This window comes from Asterias amurensis, chromosome 2 (assembly GCF_032118995.1).
Source record: "Asterias amurensis chromosome 2, ASM3211899v1".
NCBI lineage: Eukaryota > Metazoa > Echinodermata > Asteroidea > Forcipulatida > Asteriidae > Asterias > Asterias amurensis.
In genome coordinates this window covers 4,158,521-4,177,822 of record NC_092649.1, presented here as the reverse complement: position 1 = coordinate 4,177,822, position 19,302 = coordinate 4,158,521, and the positions used below count along the sequence as shown (strand labels likewise).

Genomic DNA, 19,302 nt, shown 5'->3' with positions numbered 1-19,302 from the left:
TAGAGTTATCCACCCACATATATTTCCCAACTGTGTGATTATTTGTTATCAGTTTTTTAGCATGTTTACATTTCTAATATCCAAAGCACCCTAATCAATAGGCCATTTTGAGATAGGGTTGACACAATACTACAACACTGTAAGATTTGGGTAAATTTGTCTGTATACAACCAAACCAAACAGAACACTCCTCCGTATGCCATACCTGAAAACAAGTCTAACAGGCTGGTTTTACCAAATGAAAGTTAGATGGTTTTTGTTTTGTTTTTTTAAACAGAACCTTGATTAGATGTTCAGGTTCAGGATTTATTTGTTTTTGTTTTATATTTTAATCCTTCGGACAGACAAACAAAAGCAAAACAATAAAACAAGCACAGGCCGTCCAGGGAAGGGCAAAAGTAAAAAAAAACTGTCATCAAAAAATATGTGCCCTCCCAGACCTAGCTCATAAAAAGTACACATTTATATACTATACATTAAACACTCTAAAATGCAGCAAAGGAGCATAAGAGGATTTTGTTTTTCACTAAATCCACAAGCTGATCTATATACAGCATTTATTAATAACTCATACACACCGTTATCAATTGACAAACCTAAAGAAATTTTTTTTTAACCCAACTTTAAAATAAAAATGTTTGAGACTAAAACATAGGCCAAACGGGAGTCTTATTTTTAGCAGTATCCACTGAACCAAAAATAGAGATCTATTAATAGGATTGATTGATAACCAGTGCACTTATTATTATTAATAGAAACACTTAGTTTTTTAAACAGAACTTTAAGATTAAAATGTTTTACTTGCGAACGCTAAAATATAACGGGATTCTATTTTTCGCAATAGCCACTGAACCAGAAATGTAGATCTATGTTTCGGATGTCCGGTTCGCCCGCTATTTTAAGAGATGAAGGTACCAGCTTCTAAGTCTAGTCTCTACCCACACAAGGCTGTAGTAAGCCCACCACTCTCAAGTTGAAGTCTAGACAAAAAAGCAAAAGGTTCAATGTGGTCTTCAGAAGAGACCTGGGAAGTAGAATGTTAGCAGGGCTAGAAGTTACCCAGGGGTAAATGGGTACCTGTGAGGGCAGAGATGGTTCTTGTGATTGATTTAGCCGAGAAGTGCATTTGTTGCACTAGGTTGTATACTCCCCAGGAAGCTGAGATGGTTTAAGGAATGAATTAAGGCTCAGTGGCCAGGTTAATAATGTTGGAACGCCATGAGTGTCACTGCGTGACGGACCTGAGCGCGATATAAGAAGCCATTATTATTATTATTATTAGAAGTTGACACTGGACCGCTGAGGCGAGTAACTTTAGTGTTAACTCAAGACGGGACAATTCTGGGTTTTTTTCGTTTTTTTCTTGAGTTTAATATCTTGAGAATTGTTTTTGAAAAAATGATGTTGAGTTTGAGTCTTATAAATATCTTTAAATTCTGCTGAGTATCACCCATAAAACAGAATATTCTGACTCTTTCCGATAGTTCAAAAAGGAGGGTTCAAATTTCAAGAACTCCGTACCAGAGGTCTTGGAACCTGGAAACTGTCTCTGGCCAGAAATTTATTTTGACAAAAACTGTTTTCTTTTTGTCCTGTATTTGCTGAACTTTTAGGAGTAGGAAGTTTGTCAATGCGCAGCTTCAGAATTTGAAAGGGAACATCCTATGGTTTGGAACAATTTCAATCCCATACGAATGTACATGTATTAATGAGACTAAACTTTGAAAATGTCTTTTCAAAAGGTGGTATTGTTTTTGAGATATCACCAACAATCTGGAGTGGTATTGTCCGCGCAGGAAATAATAATCCTTTTAATTAGAATACACAATCTGATAAACGTATCTGACAATAATGTTTCTCTGATTCAAATTTATGGGGGAAATCTGGTATATTCCATAATCACACCACTTTAAAGGGTCTTGTACTTTTTGTAGGACAAAAAAAAAACAATGTCTACAGATTTACACTAAACTTAAACAGTTTGGAGACAATGATGGTAAAAACCTTACCTAAATATATACTACTTGCTGAGATGTCGTAAAAATAATGTTTGTCTCAGTGATCATGAGGCATTGTTTTACTCATTTCTCAAACACTTCAGCACCCCAGCAACTAATATTTTAAGGTACGCTCTCTACTATCATGATCATTAATTCAAACAGTGTAAGTTAAATGTAAATCTGTATACATTGTGTTTTGTGTTACAAGAAGTACCCAAATCCTTTCGACGACCTATTGAGCTCAAATTTTCACAGGTTTGTTATGTTATGCTTATAAATGTGGAGATACACCAAACAAGAAGACTGGTCTTTGACAATTACCAAGTGTCCAGTGTCTTTAAGGCACTAGCAGTCAAGTGGAATAATAAAGGGAAACCCCCCCCCCCAAAAAAAAAATAAAATAAAATAAAATAAAATAAACAACCACAAAACCTTATCCAATTCAATATTATGATGACGTACTTGATTAATGACTACCCTGGTACATACTCAGCTATCACCCCTTGAGCTGCCCTCGCAATGCACTTTTAAACTTTCTTATAAAAGCCTTACACGACAAACTTGTGTAAGGAAGTTTTGCAATGATGTTGACTTCAAGTCTAGTCCTTGCTTTATGGTTTCGGGGACTGATACTAATTGTGTTTTTATACTTGTCTTGGTTTTCTATTAATTGGGGAGGGCCTGGGCAGAATGTACTGCTTAGCAAATTTCTCTGCTAAGCGAAAAATGAGTGAGGCATCAATCCCAAGAATGGGAACTTTGAGGAATTTTTGCTGGTGACCTCAAAATTGGCCCTGCCTTGTGTGGATAGAAGGTGAACTGATGTACACACAGAGTCTCACATCAATGTGATCTAACCCACCTATAATCATTCAAAGAGAACCAGGAAAAAAATACTCTGTGTGTACACAGTACACAGTATACACTCTTGAAATGTAAACGGCACTTTGGGTGTGTCCTTTTTATGCATTCAGCAGATAACTGAAGCCAAGTACCAAATTATGCAGACCTTTTTGACTGTCAGTTCCCCTTGTGGTTCATTACTTGATTTTTTGAATAAAAACACATCCAGTGAAGGTGATATCTCCGCTGCTGCATCCCAGGTTGTATCAGGGAACTTTGGTGTGATCCATGGCTATACAGCAGAAACTTGCAGCAACCTCCATGCTTGCAGGTTAAATGGTTTCTGACTGCCCCCCCCCCCCCCCCAGAAAAAAAGAAGTCACTCACACAAAATTTATTCCAGGATTCCTGTGCCTAGTTCCTTAGCAGAGTGGTTTTTAAACACTTTCTGCTTGGCTGCTTTGTAAAAATGCATCCCATTTGCTTAAAAGATTCTGCTTAGCAAAAAGTAAGAAGGGATCAAGTCACAAAATGTGCACATAACAGGATATTTTAGCTGGTAACCCTTTTCCAATAAGATTTTTTTTTTTGATGCTTAATAAATTGCTTAGGCCGTGTCCGAAACGGCGACTTCGGCTACAGCTACGTCTAGATCAGCGCGTCTACCAGTGTTGAAGAATAGGCAGACGCGCGCGATCTAGCCGTAGCTGTAGCCGAAGGCGCCGTTTCGGACATGGCCTTACTTTTGAAGCAGCTCTATGAACTTCGGCCCTGATCATAGTTCCAAAACTACTATATAATTTTCCTTCAGGCAAATTACTATATAATTTTTCTTCATGGAAAAAAATTAAAACGAAAAATAGAATCAGTTTAGTTCTATTACAACACCTCATTAGTCTGGTTGTGAAACAAATGCCGTTGAGGAAACAATGGTACTTTGGTAACAGGCATTAGCTGGTGGAAGTCTTATCGCGGTAGATCTGTTATCAAATGGGGTGGGGGGGGGGGGTTGACTAACTATTTAGTAGTAGGGGTCAGTATGTAATAAGGTAACTGCATTGAACTAGATTTTATTGACTCGGCAGTTATATCAGTCGAGTCAAATATAGGGCTATTTGTGTTGGGTGTATAATTATACAATTAGAGATATAGATATCATGATCAGTTTTGGATTGGGGGGGGGGGGTCTCGTGTTTAGAGTTTGCGTGTGACTCTTTCTCTGACTAGCCAGGTGGACCAGTTTATCATTTCTAAAGGAAGGGAAAATTGGTAATTAATCAAAAAAATTAATGACCCTAAAAACTCACTGGTTAGAAGCACTATAAAGCTGTTGATAATGTAAACATTTTTAGAAATAATTCCCATTTAACGGAAAGAGAGACACTATTGGTATTTGTCAAAGACTAGTCTTCTCGCTTGGTTTATCTCAACATAATGCATAAAATAACAAACGTGTGAAAATTTGAGCACAATTGAGCACAATTGGTCATCGAAGTTGCGAGATAGTAACGAAAGAAAAAACACCCTGGTCACACGCATTTGTGTGCTTTCAGATGCTTGATTTCGAGACCTCAAATTCTAAACTTGAGGTCTCAAAATCAAATTCAAGGAAAATTAATTCTTTCTCGAAAACTACATCACTTCAGAGGGAGCCGTGTCTCACAGTGTTTTATACTATCAACCTCTACCTATTACTCGTTACCAAGTAAGGTTTTATGCTAATAATTATTTTGAGTAATTACCAGTGTCCACTGCCTTTAAAGGAAAGAGAGAGGGATTCTAATGCATAATTTCAATCTGAGAAAACCCTTTTGAAATGAATTATTCACCGTTTGATTGTATCTATAGGATTGAAAAAAAATGAACGGTTCCTAAAATCAAAGGTTAGCCCGGTTCATACTTCCTGCGAATGCGAATGCGATACGAAGGTTGACGTCACAAATTCACAACGAAATTCGCATTGCTCAACTCACTTGCGAATATCGCTGCGAAAGGAGGGTTGTGACGTCAAATTCGCTTCGCATTTGCAGGAAGTATGAACCGGGCTCTAAACTTCGCCTTTACACAGGGCTCCAAATAGATGGAGGGGGGGGGGGGGGATTCTGTAAGCTCACCTTGTACCTTACCAGCTCTTGTATCATTGTTGCTTTGTCTCATAAAATCTGTCATAAAAGGCAAAGCATACCTTTGTTTTTCCTATATGAATGTAGCTTTGTATCCACAATAAAACTAACATCTGAAAATTTATTTTCTATTGGTGGTTACGTTTTTTGAGATGCCGAAAAATTCAGAGCGATGTTCACAAATAAGAATACACACTCTGCCACAGAGCGGTTTTCAGATTCAAATTTTGGGGCAAATATCTTTTATTTTATGTGAAATATTCCTCAAAATGCTGTCATACTATCAACAGCTGCTGTAGGCTTTTATTGCCATTCATTTTAAGAGAGTTTACCAACGTTTAAAGACACTGGACACTTTTGGTAATTGTCAAATACCAGTCTTCTCACTTTGTGTATCTCAACATATGCATAAAATAACAAACCTGTGAAAATTTGAGCTTGATTGGTCGTCGGAGCTGAGAGATAAGTATGAAAGAAAAAAAACACCCTTGTCACACGAAGTTGTGTGCTTTCAGATGCTTGATTTCGAGACCTCAAGTTCTAAACTGAAGGTCTCAAAATCAAAATTGTGGAAAATAACTTCTTTCTCGAAAACTACATCACTTCAGAGGGAGTCGTTTCTCACAATGTTTTCTACTATCAACCTCTCCTCATTACTCATTACCAAGTGAGGTTTTATGCTGATCATTATTTTGAATAAATACCAATAGTGTCCATTGCCTTTAACTTCCATCAGGGATAAAGACTATCATTTTGTTTTTATCCTTTGTTTTGATGCTCTCTCCCAATGCCAGTACAAAATGTTTGCACAGCTTTTTGTGGGTTGTTGTTGTTAGTTTTGGTATGACAAAAATTTGACCTGCATTTGCATGACCTTTTTGTCTAGCTGTTATAACGTTGGTAGTAGACAAATTAAATGTTATGTTCAGACGAATATGAACGCTTTGGTATGAATTTTCCTGTCATCACGACCACTCAAAAAGACTACGCTGCGCATGTATACGAGCTTTTGCTTATTGCATATTGCATGTTTAATCTGCTAATTGATTTACGCTTACTGCTGTGTACTTCCAGCAGTCTGTCTCAGTTGGCGGAATAATTTGTAATCCTGTCTGGACGATATGTAATTTAATATTTTATGACAAGTATAAGTGCATTCACTCCTGGTATATCTTTGCAGTCCTTGTTATAGTCTGACAGGCTTATTTGGTATCATATCAGCCACTGTTGTTTGAACAGTAGTTCTATTTTAGGCACTGTACACTATTGGTAATTACTCAAAATAATTTTTAGCATAACAACTTACTTGGTAACGAGGAATGGAGAGCTGTTGATAGTATAAAACATTGTGAGAAAACGGCTCCCTCTGAAGTAACGTAGTTTTTCGATAAAGAAGCAATTTTCCACGAATTTGATTTTGACGTCTCGAAATCAAACATCCGTAAAGAACACAACTTAGTGTGACAAGGGTGTTTTTTCTTCTATTATTATCTCGCAACTTCGACCTCCAATTGAGTTCAAATTTTCACAGGTTTGTTCATTTTTGCATATGTTGAGATACACCAAGTGAGAGGACTGGTCTTTGACAATATACAACAAAGGTGTCCAGTGCGTTTAAAGGGATGGTGTACGTTTGGTAGTCACTCTTAAAAATGAATGGCGATAAAAACCTTAAGTAACAAGCCTACAGCAGCGTTTGTTAGTATAAAGCATTTTGTGAAACATTTCACTTCGAATTAATGTGGTTTTTATGAAAAAAGGTTATGTCCCAAATTTTTAATTCGAGAAGCGCTGCCGCATAACACTTCTAAAATTGATCCTGGGTGGACATACTCGCCCTGGATTTTGGGCGATATCTCAAAAACCTGACCACCTTTTGAAAGAAAATGTTCAAATGTTAATTCTACATTGTACATCTACATTTAGAATTAAAACAATTGGCTGGTCCCAAAAACCCAGAGGTTCACAATAGGTCTAATATATTTGGCCGATTTTTTTACCTGAAAATTTCAATTAAAGTTTAAATAGCTTCAATTGATTTGAGAAAGTTCAGAAGCTTACACAAACAAATCCCCCCAATGATAAACAGTTAAAGACACTGGACACTATTGGTAATTGTCAAAGACCATTCTTCTCACTTGGTGTATCTCAACATATATGCACAAAATTACAAACCTGTGAAAATTTGAACTCAATTGGTCGTCAATGTTGTGAGAAATTAATGGAAGAAAAAACAACCTTGTCACACGAAGTTGTGTGCTTTCAGATGCTTGATTTCTGGACCTCAAATTCTAATTCTGAGGTCTTGAAATCAAATTCAAATATTTTAGTGGAAAATAACTCCTTTCTCGAAAACTAAACATTACTTCAGAGGGAGCCGTTTCTTACAATGTTTTATACTATCTACAGCTCTCCATTGCTTGTTACCAAGTAAGTTTTTATGCTAACAATTATTTTGAGTAATTACCAATAGTGTCCAGTGCCTTTAAAACAAACTTAAAATTAATTATTGTTGGGATCCCATCCATTGGCAATGTATAAAAAAGATATGCTTTTAAACATTTTCCCTGTATTTGCAAACATTTTGTATAGGCCTACTAATCGTTTCGAGACAACTTTATCTGTCAAAATTAGATAAGAAATTAAGTGCGTCACAATAAGTTAAAGCCATTATACACTTTTGGTAAACAGTATTGTCCAAGTCCCACACTTCGTGTATCACAACTTATATATAAAATAACAATCCTGTGGAAATTTAGGCTCAATCGGACATCGGAGTTGGGAGAAAATAATGGGAAAACCCACTCCTGTTTTCGCGCGTTTCGCCGTGTCATGACATGTGTTTATAACAAATCCGTAATTCTCGTTAACGAGAGTTTATATTGTTTTACCGTTTTCTCAAAAAGTAAAGCATTTCATGGACTAATATTTCAACAGAAGTCTTTCACCATTACCTTCTGTAAACCCTGTAAATTATTTGTAAATCTGTGAACTTTTTTTTTTTTTTTCTGTACCGAAAGGGTCCAATGGCTTTAATGACGCACCTAAGACCTGATAATGATGTTCACTTGTTTAATTGTTTTCTTTGAAGCCATTTGTTCTTTCCAATGACATTTTTTTGGATGCCTGTTTTATAGTTTTCTTTTGAAAATGAAATGCCTAATTAGGCAGCGTCTCCTTTGATTTTTTTTTAACCGTTCAATGCACAATCTGAGAGACATTTCATGCAGAAACGTTTCTCAGATTGAATTTTTTTTAGTCCCTTTCTCTAAAACAACATTCCTTAGAACGGAATCATTTCTCGAATGATTATATACATTACAAAGAGTTGCAGAAGCGCTTACCAATAAGTTCTTATGGGCATCAATTTTTTGAAGTATTTAACAAAAGTACACCCTTTCTTAAAGGCAGTGGACACTATTGGTAATTGTCAAAGACTAGCCTTCACAGTTGGTGTATCTCAATATATGCATAAAATAACAAACCTGTGAAAATTTGAGCTCAATCGATCATCGAACTTGCGAGATAAACAATGAAAGAAAAAAACACCCCTGTCACACAAAGCTGTGTGCTTTCAGATGCTTGATTTCGAGACCTCAAATTCTAAATCTGAGGTCTCCAAATCAAATTCATGGAAAATTACTTCTTTCTCAAAAACTATGTCATTTCAGAGGGAGCCGTTTCTCACAATGTTTTATACCATCAACCTCTCCCCGTTACTCGTAACCAAGTAAGGTTTTGTCCTAATAATTGTTTTGAGTAATTACCAATAGTGTCCACTGCCTTAAAAATAAAACTTAAAAACTGTTGTTTTTGAAACATCTATCTTTTTTTAATAATAAACTGAGGGAAATTTTTTATTATTAAATAAACCATTTATTTATTCAACAAACACAAAAACACATCTTAGCCTGGCTAAAGACCTCTTAAAAAAAGAAAAAATCTCTGATTCAAGTCCAACAATTAAGGGTGTTTACCTGAAGCAAACTCAATCGACAAAATGTTGCCAATCTGTTTTTTTTCACAAATTGCATATTAACGTTGTTGTTGCATTCATGTCTGGTGTCCTTTATGGATACAAATCCCTACTTAGACGTTAATCCATATTGATTGATTCTACACTCACAGGGAATCTGCCACCCCCTCATTGCATAAAATTTGCATAAATCCATCTAATTGGTATCAGCCCAATATCTGCATCAACCTCAAATACCTATCTGGCTATGCGCTGTTGTGTGGTCGTGGTTCAACCACAATAGAACCCACTTTGAATAATAATCCAGAATTTAAAGGAAAGAAAAGAATGTTTATTTATGGATAAAGAGTGTTGATGGAACTCCTTTTGTTGAATTTGTTTGGTTTAAAAAAACACAACACATGGTCGGTAATTTAAAAGATGAAGAATTTGAGACAGGGATTAAATAATATTGGGCCTGTTTGGTTTTACCCTTACACCGATTTGTGTGAAGCACTGTGTATTAGTTGTTGTAGTCCTTTGAAGATTTAAACAAATCCACAGGCTTTTATTTGAGTGGGATTCGAACCCATGACCCATGGTCGGTAGTTTCACAAGGTAATACTAAGCATAACATGCTTCTAGTCCATTTATTGGTAAAAAAAAAACCCAAAGTGGAACTGTGGGTGGGTAAAAAAAATAATAAAAATAAAATAAATTATTTAAAAAACCTACATGTGTATATTTGTTTGTGTGTTTACTTTTTTGTTTTGTTTGTTCGTTTAGATGATCTTCCTATCGAGGGGTACTTAGCAAATAAACACGTAAACAAACGCAAGGGGTCTATTTTGAGTAATTGGGGGAAGCAATTTCCCCCCCCCCACGCACACGCACATACCTGCTATCAAACACCTGGCTTAAAAGTGTTCCAAAATATTCAAAGTAGACAATAAATCCAATGCGTGATGTACCAACTCACGTGTCCATATGAGCACTCAATCTAAAATCAACTTGTTATTCCAAGAATCGTCCGGGGATTAGGTGTTGTTATATTTTCTGTGTATTCATTTTCATTTTCGCATATGTTTTTTTTTTTTTTTGAAGGGAGTTCATGTAAAATGAGTTTCCCAGTTGTGTACCAGTCTCTGCCAGGCTTTCCCTGGTACCCCACCAGGAGGTTTCTTCACTTTGTGCAAAAGTCATTGATTTGTTAACCTTCATTGCGTATTTTTTCCAAGAAATGTTTTTTTTTTTAAATTTCCAGTTCGGTGAATAGTACATCTAACCTTTTCTATTCCAATCAATATCTAATTATGGAAAAGGAGCCAAAATACATGAATAAAACATGTTTTTTGGTTTTAATTTGTGTGTATGTTTTGCCTGAGGGCTCATGGTTTTTGAGTAAAGTTAAACCTTCAGAAAGCCTTCAAATGTCATTGAATTTCAATTCTGCAACTGACGGCATTTGCAATGCGTATGCAGGTAAACAGATGGCAAATTGGTTGTTGACGTAAACAACCCATCCTTTATTCAACTTGAATTCTCGGTTATTCCCAGACTATTTTGTTTTTACTTTAAAAGAAAAACAAATTGCTGTTGGTGTAATAATGGGGACATTAAATAAGTGAAACGTGTAGTGACATTACTTGTGAGTAGCATGAGTGCTTTAAAGACACTGGGCACTTTGGTTATTGTCAAAGACTAGTCTTCACACTTAATGTATCTCAACAAATGCACAAAATAACATAGCTGTCAAAATTTGAACTCAATTGGTCGTCAAAGTTGGGAGATACTTATGAAAAGTAAAAACACCCTTGTCCCTCGAAGTTGTGTGCGATTTAAGATACTTAATTTCGGGACCTCAAAATCTAATTCTGAGGCCCTCAAAACCAAATTCATAGAAAATAACTTCTTTCTTGAAAACTACGTTACTTCAGAGGGAGCTGTTTCTCACAATGCTTTATACTATCAACAGCTCCCCATTTACTTGTCACCAAGTAAGGTTTTATGCTGATAATTATTTTGAGTAATTACCAATCGTGTCCTTTGCCTTTAAAGCCCAGAAAATCCATTGAAAACGGCTGATATCAGAGACATTTGACCTAAAATATCTGCTTCATTTGAGGCATTACTTTGTTCTCCAGTGTATAGATTATATTATGAAGCCATTCAGCATTTGGGGTGGGTGGGTTGGTCAAAAACAATTTTGAAATAAAAATTGAAAGTTTGTAACATCGGCTGTTTTAAATGGCCCCTATGAGGCTACTGTTTTCCACATCATACTACTATCTCCAAGGTAGGTACTCATCTTAAGGCAGTGGACACTATTGGTAATTACTCAAAAATTTTTATCAGCATAAAACCTCAATTGGTAACGAGAAATGGGGAGAGGTTGATAGTATAAAACATTGTGAGGAAACGGCTTCCTCTGAAGTTGCGTAGTTTTCGAGAAAGAAGTAATTTTCCACGAATTTGATTTTGAGACCTCAAGTTGAAAATTTGAGGTCTCGAAATCAACCATCTAAAAGCACACAACTTCGCTTGACAGGGATGTCTTTTCTGTCATAGTTATCTCGCAACCTCGACGAGCAATTGAGCTCACATTTTCACAGGCTTGTTATTTTATGCATATGTTGATATACATGTAGTGAGAAAGACTTGTCTTTGACAATTACCAATAGTGTCCACTGTCTTTAAATGGTTGAACAAGAATCCTGACAAATGACAGTTGCCATTCTTTACAAATTGTTTACATTAATTTGTGTTCAGTTCTGCTAGGTGAAAGCCCTTTATATTCTGAACATATTCTTCTCTGAATTCCAACCATAGCTGGTTCGTGAATGGTATGCTATTGGAACTTGATCTGAGAAGTTTCACTTTCATGCTCAGTCATTCGGTTCCAGCGTTTGATATCAAACCCTTCAGAAAATGAAACTGAAAAGATGTTTTTTCTTGAAATTTGAACGAAGTCTACCTTTACACATAAAAGCTTGTCTGCACAAGATATTTATATGTAGTTTCATTCAGTATATTGTTCCAGGGTCGATTTCATTTTGTCCAGCAATTTTGCACAGCAACTTAATTACGCTGTATATGTTTTGTGCACACTGAATGCTGATATTAAAGGCAGTGGACACTATTGGTAATTGCTCAAAATAATTATTACAATAAAACCTTAATTGGTAACAAGTAATGGGGAGAGGTTGATAGTATAAAAACATTGTGAGAAACGGCTCCCTCTGAAGTGCCATAGTTTTCGAGGAAGAAGTAATTTTCCACTAATTTGATTTTGAGACCTCAGAAATCAACCATCTAAACGCACACAACTTCGTGTGACAAGGGTGTTTTTTCTTTCATTATTATCTCGCAAGTTCGATGCCCGATTGAGCTCAAGTTTTCACAGGTTTGTTATTTTATGCATATATGTTGAGATACACAAACTGTGCATGCTAGTCTTTGACAGTTACCAATAGTGTCCACTGCCTTTAAGTAGCAAATGATGATTTTTGAGATCATCAGCTGATTTAGACATACATTTTTTGTAGCATTTTGGGTAGCATTTTCCTCCACGTTTCAAGGAAAATCATTCACTGTTTACACATCAATTTACATTGTGTACTATACCCAGACTTGCCAACTCTCGCTGATTCTGCAGAAAGTTACTTTTGAATCTATTGTCTTTGTACCGCAAAATTAGCATCTCCACTCAAAATCTTATGTCAAAGGTTTTCCAAGGGCTAATTAAGTTGTTTCTGTTTTTGTTTTTTGTTTTTTGAACACCCAGCAGGGTGGATATGTGCGCATTACAAGTCTTTATTATTGCTATCATTTGATAAGTTCAGCGATTCCACAAAGTGTATTGGTTTGTACACAGGGCTCTGCGTCCTTTTTTTTCTTCTCCAATTGTCACAAAGCAATAAATGAATGTGTTTAGGAATTGATTAACTCATCAAAACAGTATACAAGATTTAAATAGTAGTAATATACTTTATAGGCACTGGACACCTTTGGTAATTGTTCAAGAATAGATTTCTCATTCGGAGTATCCTAACATACATGTACGCACAAAATGACAAATCTGTTACATTTTGGCCTAAATTATCGGTCATCAAAGTTCCAAGAAATTATTGAAAGAAAAAATATCCTTGTTGCACAACTGCGTGTCTTTTAAATGCACGAAAAAATGCTTCAGGCCTGAGCCGATTCTTACAATGTTTTATACTATCAGCAGTCCTCCGTTGCTCGATATCAAGTAAGTTTTTATTCTAGCAACTATTTTGAGTAATTACCAATAGTGTCCAGTGCCTTTAATGTTCAAACTTAAAATAGAGTGTCCTTAGAAATATCTAGACTCCCCTCGCTGGCTTACACCAAGGCACAGAATATCTAGATTTTTTAACTGACTATTTATTTGTCCCAGATACAACACTTTTCCCAAAAATTCCTCCTCATAGGAATTTGTTCATTTCTATTTAACAGCCAATCCAGCAGGGTCTGTAATGGTATAACGTTTGACGGGAAATAGTCTCGCTCAGGTCTGTTTTTGTCGTTAAAATGCGTTTAGTGTTTCTCCCTTTCCAATTTATTTTATATTCCCAATGAGATCCGACTAATCAGAATCGATACGCCCAGCGGAATTTAAATATTGAGTATCAATTCCAGCGAATATTTTATTCCTCGAAGTTGCTTGATTTTATCTTTTTTGTTTCTATTTCTATTTCTCAGAGCTCTGTTTCTCTTGGGTCACGCGACTGGTTTATCTATCACCCATAGGGAGATGGCACTCCATAGAATCAAAGAATCCATCCAAATAAGGTAAGCTAGACTTCCCCAAGTCAAATCATTGTCAAGTTTATTATTAACCAGCCTTCAAATGAGTTTCATTGTGTGTCCAGACAGTGTAGTAGGCCTGTATGCTTTGTTTATTTTAAAGGGCAAGGGCACTGAGGCATTTTCCCCTCGGTAAAGGGCAGCCCAGGAGGTATTTTTAATTTCTACTGGAGCAATTCAAGGGCGTGGCAATGACCGGGGGCATAGAGGCAATCACGTTCATTGTTTCCGTGAAGTATCACGCCTGGCTAGTTCACAACCGTAGTGTCGTAAGGACCTGATCAAGTCTACTTGATGTTGGTTGGGTTTTTTTTTTCTGTTGATACATCGTGGCTCTTTCATTGACGTGGTCGTGTGCAGCCTACACATTGCTGCGGGTGTCATCAGCGTAAGAGTAAAGTCTACGTGGAAAAGGTTACGTTCAGTCGTACGGGTTAAGCGCGAGCACGTGGGTGTGTTTATAAACATTGATTGTGGCGTCTCATTCTAATAAATCATCTACACATACGTGGCAGGTCTTCTTCTGCGGATGATTTAATGAGTAGGCGGAATGAAAAGATTTGTGTGTTTTTTTTAGCCCCCTTGAGACAATAACCGAAAGATGAAGGAATTATTGTCCAGAAGAGACGAGGTATTAATTTCTCCTTTTACTTTTTTTGTTTTATGTTCCTTTCAGTGAAGGGTGTTTGATTTGTTGTTGTAACAAGACAACAAAACAGCTTTAGGTAAAAAACGGATAATGTCAAGAGTGTTTTTCGATGAGGAGAATTTGTAAAAAAACACCTCTTGATCATGTTTTTTCTTCTTGATATTGTACAAAACACAATTGTTGACAAATTGTTCCCGTCGGCATAATAATAAATAACACAAAGCATTTATATAGCGCTCTACGGAGAATGACATTTTGAGAGATTTGTTCTCACTTTATTTATTAAAAGTGTCAACTGGCTGTCAAGGGCTGAATTAAGGACATTTTGTACGTTGAGTCAACAAATAGAGGGAAAGTTAATCAGAAAGAAGCTAAACTAAAAAACAAGTAAAAGTAATTTAAAAAAAAAATTGAAGTTTGTAACAATTGATTACTTAAGTGAATGGCCCCAAAAATTGTTTGCTTTATAGTGGTAACAGATTAAAAACTTTTCAGGGAAGTTTGTGAAGTAATATCTGTCTGGTATTGGGGCTCTGTGCCATTGGATCCTATTTGAGGATGTGACATCGGCATGGTGTTGTTGGAGTTTTAGGAATTCATTCGAGGATTTTAGGGGGAGGGTAACTTCTGAAAGACTAAGAGGAAAACATTGTTTAATAGATGTGATAAAGAATAAATACATTTGGGTTTTACCCTTACACCTCTGGTGTTAGCACTGTATACTCAGTACTTTCCTGAGTTCTGTGGGAATAAAAATTACAGGCATATTTCTCGGGTGGGGTTTGAACCCTCGACCTTTGTAACTCTGGAGCAGTGTCTTACCAGCAAGGAAAAAGTGTGTGGGGACATTTGGGCAGGGGGGACCCCTTCACCACATGGCGGGGCATGGCAAAGACAGTTGAGCAAAGGTTGTCTGCTGAAGGGTGCCGGTTCATTAATCAGGAGGTCCACTGGAAGATTCTTGAGGTCGCTGGAAGCTTCTTGAGGAGCCCTGAGGTCAGTGACCTGCCTGCCATCCACTCCACTCTCTCATGCAGTATTCAAGTTAAGTCCCATTCTATTCATACTATAGACTGGCTGTGGGATTTGCTGGGAATGATGGTCACAGCTTGTCCTGTTGAGCTCCACTCACATGTTTCCTTATCATCGAGATAATAGATTAAAAAATTGGTTTTATAACACTAAGTTTGCCCACGCAGAGATTGCGTGACCAGAAGAGCAAGCCAGCTTGTACCAGTCTCGGGTGTGTGTGTGTGTGTGTGTGTTAGTGTCACTCGCTACCAGAACAATCCACTCAGTATGTCCATGAGAGAGGAAGGTCTGTCCTGTTGTTGTTTGGAGTCAGCTGATCTGTTATTCGAGGCTGATATATGGGCGGGCGTGTGTGTGTGTTGCTCAACTTGTATTGTGTGCGTGGGCGTGCTCGTGTTTATTTGTTTTCACAAATGACATTGTTTCAGGGTGTTGTTTTAAAGGAGTGTGAAAGTGAACTGGAAAAGTTGTAACCTGAAACTGTATCTAGGCTCAGGCCAAAGTGGCCCTGAAAGTTGCATGCACACACGCACTGACCATATCTATATCCATGTACAGAGTGGAGGCTGGGAGGTTAGGAAACCTAGAAAATGGGAGTGGTTGGGGTGAGGATTAGGTTAGGGGAGCATCATCAGTTATATTAACTATCTAACAAATCTAACAGATATCTAATAAATATATGCACTTAAAACTAGTTATCCAAGCATACCCGTCCCTTTTTTCCCTGTGACTTCCTCGATTTTCAAATTGACCCCAAAAACTAAAAACCAGGACGTCCCCGATTTCTATGAAGGGGAGAAAGATATAAATAACACACTAAAACAAAATGTATGAGTTTGATGCTTACTTTTAATAGAGGGCGTTGTATCATGAGGGTGCTGATTCACTGAGAATGATCACCTGCTGAAAGTCTAAAATGAGCCCAAATCCTGGACCCTGGAGAGGGGTGGGGGTGAGGGGGCTGGGTACTGGGTAGCTCAGCCTTGGACTTTGCCAGCTCGGCCTTTGACCTTTCCATTGGACAATCCCTTTCACCTTTTGTTGCCCCTTTTCCCCTGATTTCAGATGTTGGCTGGTGAGTGTAAGGCCTCACCTTGTACTATCCAAGGTATCAAACTTGAAACCTAATTTTTTTCTTTCTATCTACCACTTTATTCTACCACTCTGGGTTGAAGTTGTTCATGTTTACTACCACTCCCAAAGTTGTGACTCATTTTTTTTCCATGATTGGTACGAATGTACAAAAATAAGTTCATTCATTGTGCACTCCCACCCTTTTTGACAGCGTAACCCCTGTATAATTTCAGTCACCATGGGAAAAAAAGGACAAAAACACGCTACATTTTCTGTTGTTGTTCATCGGAGTACAAACAAAATGTACTGTAAATAGGACAAGAATGGGTTAAAGGAACACGTTGCCTTGGATCGGTCGAGTTGGTCTTTGAAAAGCGTTTTGTGACCGTTTGTTATAGAATGCATATGGTTAGAAAGATGATGTAAAAGTAGAATACAATGATCCACACAAATATGCCTCGAAATTGCGTGGTTTTCGTTTTACCTCGTCCAATAACACGGTCGGACCATTTATGGGGATCAAAAGTTTGACTCCCATAAATGGCCGACGGTGATAGTTCGCGACGTAAAAAGAAAACCGTGCAATTTTGAGTGATACTTGTGTGGATCATTATATTCTACTTTTAAAACATCTTTCTAACCATATACATTTCATAACAAACGGTTTCAAACGCTTTTTATAGACCAACTCGTCCGATCCAAGGCAACGTGTTCCTTTAAAAACAAAAACAACATTGCCAGCGGGACAACCCAAAATGACTGCTAAAAACTAACATTGGATCGACTTTAGAGCATTTCTAGAAAAAAATCAAGATAAAATTTCTGTTGATAACAGTTTTAGAAATTCTTCAGTGGATTGGAATTATTTTTAAAGTGAAATCAAAATATTTGACTTGGAAGTAGTTTTGTGATACGAAGAAAGAAAAGTAATGAATTGGAAACGCTTTCGCGCTGGTAACTTCACTATAACTGTTCAATTGACATTCCTAATAGTAATTGTGTGTACTTAACCACCAAGGTGTGACAAGGTACATGGTGAGTTTTTTTTTCTCGCAAACTCACACACAGTCTTTGTGCTTTGTCATCCAGACTGGTGAATTCCAGACTACAATGCTGACTGAATGGGCCCTTTTATAAACTAAGTATGGGAGCTTTCTAAATAAAACCACAGGTATGAGAGAAGCACTGTGGCAAGGTGTGTTTAAATACTGAGAACTAGGCGGGCTAGTACTATACAGTTCAAGAGCTTTGCTTTTGTTATACAGGGCCAACAAAAGTTCAACTGTGAAGCAGTCCACAGGCACGCCTGTGTACTGTTCATTTTAAAGGACAGTTCCCACTCTATCCGAAGTTTGGAAACAACAACTTCAACCCAGCATGTTTTTATAAGTGTTTGTAACCTTACAAAGCCCGATAGCGATTTATGCAAGTGGTCAAGAATTGCTATCAAAGGTGTGTACATATGTACAGCAAACAAAAAACTGTTAAAACCGATTTGTTATCAGTACAAACTTTGAAAATGTTCCCACCGTTAATGTTTTTTTTTTTTTTACTACTTTGAACTTATCTTAACTTATCTGGCATGAAAATGTGCCATTTTTATAAGAATTGTTTTGACAATTCATTTGCTGGAATCTGTTCAAATAAATAGAAACAAACATTCTATAGAATGGCAAAGATCAATTTGAATGTGTTTGTTTGCTTATTTTGGTTGGTTTTTGTGAATTTGTAAAAGTTTGTTTTAGTCAAGTTCGTCTGACATTATTTTGTATACAATTTTTCATTGGACTGAATCAAATGCTCCGTATGCATGACTCGGGCCTTAAACTTAACTCTTGAAGGGGCACAGCAATATCCCTCCAACTTTTCATTGGAACTTTGGAGAGGGCACAGCAAAAGCAAAAAATACAGGGCATCACAACAAAACCACAGGGCACCACAGCACAAGCACAGGGCACCACGGCAAAAGCACAGGGCACCACGGCAAAAGCACAGGGCACCACGGCAAAAGCACAGGGCACCACGGCAAAAGCACAGGGCACCACGGCAAAAGCACAGGGCACCACGGCAAAAGCACAGGGCACCACGGCAAAAGCACAGGGCACCATTGCAGTTGCTGTGGGTGCCGTGGGCTATTTCGAGGCCTGATGATTTCGAAAAAAAGGTTGTTCAAAGTGCTTTAAATTGTGAACTGGAGTATAAACATTGCTCATTCATAAGCAAAAGTTTTTGTAGTGTGTCCTAATTCAAAATAGGAGTTTCCGAAACACACCCAGACAGACACCATCGTCAATGAATATGAGTTTGTGTAAAGAGTTCCCGTTTCTGCTGACCTAGGACCGTGTGACTTTTTTGAGTGACTTTCAGTGACGCTTGGTTAGTAGCCTACAGTAGCCATTGATAGTATAAAACATTTTTAGAAACATTTCACTTTGGAGTAAAAAAAAAAAGGTTTTAAGTTTTTATACCCCAAAATTTAAATCTGAGAAGCGTTACTGCAGTACCCTTCTCGGATTTGGATTTTTCTTCCTTTGTGTACTTACTCATATTGGCAAAAATATCTCAGAAACGCAACCCCTTTTTTTTTTTAAATGAAAGTGTTTTTGTATTAAATCTACATTATAGGATTAAAAGATTCAAACAATTCTAAAGACCAACATTATACTTTGGCTTTAAGATGTAAAGCCAATTTGACCCTCTCTGTCCCCACGTGAGCTTATAAAATGCAATAGCTGAAGGTCTTCCCTGATTTCTTTTAAAGAAGCGGTTAGAAGTTGACAACAGTCCAGAAAATTG

General features: G+C 37.1%; 1 long non-coding RNA gene across 1 annotated transcript in view; it reads left to right on the top strand.

The window, feature by feature from the left end:
* Window positions 1-19,302, top strand: part of LOC139954230 (uncharacterized) — a 78,148-nt gene that overhangs the window by 4,363 nt on the left and 54,483 nt on the right. The window contains exon 3 of the long non-coding RNA XR_011788074.1: window positions 13,647-13,736. This is a non-coding gene — a long non-coding RNA (uncharacterized lncRNA). The remainder of the gene's footprint in view (window positions 1-13,646; window positions 13,737-19,302) is intronic.